General features: G+C 45.6%; 1 protein-coding gene across 1 annotated transcript in view; it reads right to left on the bottom strand.

Annotated features, from left to right (window-relative positions):
• Nucleotides 1-920: 920 nt before the first annotated feature.
• Nucleotides 921-1,045, bottom strand: part of LOC103611815 (avidin) — a 1,443-nt gene continuing 1,318 nt past the window's right edge. The window contains exon 4 of the mRNA XM_008629386.2: nt 921-1,043. The gene's annotated coding sequence lies outside the window, so the exon portion shown is untranslated. The remainder of the gene's footprint in view (nt 1,044-1,045) is intronic.

The following is a 1,045-nucleotide window of genomic DNA, read 5'->3' on the forward strand; positions in this document are numbered from 1 at the left end:
GGGGTGGGGGGGTTGCAAAGGAGGACTCTGTGCCATGAAGGGTCACAGCAGAGGACACGTGTCAGGCCTCAGGTATGGTGACAGGAGGGACTGTAGGACACCATGGAGGGTATTGGGAATGTGTGTACTGAGCCATAACGGAGTTGTCCAGAAAAACTGGATTTGTTACCTGGTGCATAACAAGGCAGTAATTACATACCCAAGAGAGACACTGGTTATTTATTTTAGTTCCACAAGCCGGGGTCCTCAGCGTTATTCCAAAGATCAAGCACACCAACTATCAAAACATTTTGCTATTTACACATTTTAGCAAACAGAGGCATTAATGTTCGTTGGCTACAAGTTATTTAGTTCTCTTATTAATTACTAATCTCTCTCATATTGGTTAAGGACTCTCTTGTGTCTCATGCTAATTAATCTGCATGCTCAGCCTTTCTCTTCCCTTGAGTTGGTGGGCTTCTTGACTCAGTGGGCCATAAGTCATGGTCTGCCCCTGCCAGAGTTTACCTCTGACCCGGTCGGAGCTGATTCAGCACTGAGTTGTCACCGATTCAGTCGTCTTTACTAGTTTTCTCTTATCTTGGAGGTTTTGCCAAATGTCCTGTAAATTCTGCACTCTTTGTGTCCATTACCATGAGACATCCTCCAGCCCAAGTTCTGTTAACCTCCACCCAGGTCTGAGATCACTGAAGCCTGTCAAGATCTAAACCTCAACAAGACAGCTCTACCAAGTAATATCTCTTTCTAACCCCCTGAACATAGCTTAGAGCTTGTTAGCTGCTCTCTGTTTCACAGACTAAATCTCCTTTCTTGTTGATTAGGCTCAAAAGCGTAAAAAGATCAAACATAGAAGAATATCCCTTTCTAAGAAATTTTTTACTTATCCCACATTTTGCAACAACATGACAGGAGACTGTGAGTATTTGCAGCAAAGCTTTATTGGGAGAAGCAGTTGGTTGGGGAAGGAGCAGGGCCACACCCCTGGCTCTGCCACCAGCCCAGGAACCCCCCCGCTGCCACCCTCACTCCTGTAACTGCTGGTGTG

This window comes from Corvus brachyrhynchos, unplaced genomic scaffold, assembly GCF_000691975.1.
Source record: "Corvus brachyrhynchos isolate BGI_N302 unplaced genomic scaffold, ASM69197v1 scaffold140, whole genome shotgun sequence".
Lineage (NCBI taxonomy): Eukaryota > Metazoa > Chordata > Aves > Passeriformes > Corvidae > Corvus > Corvus brachyrhynchos.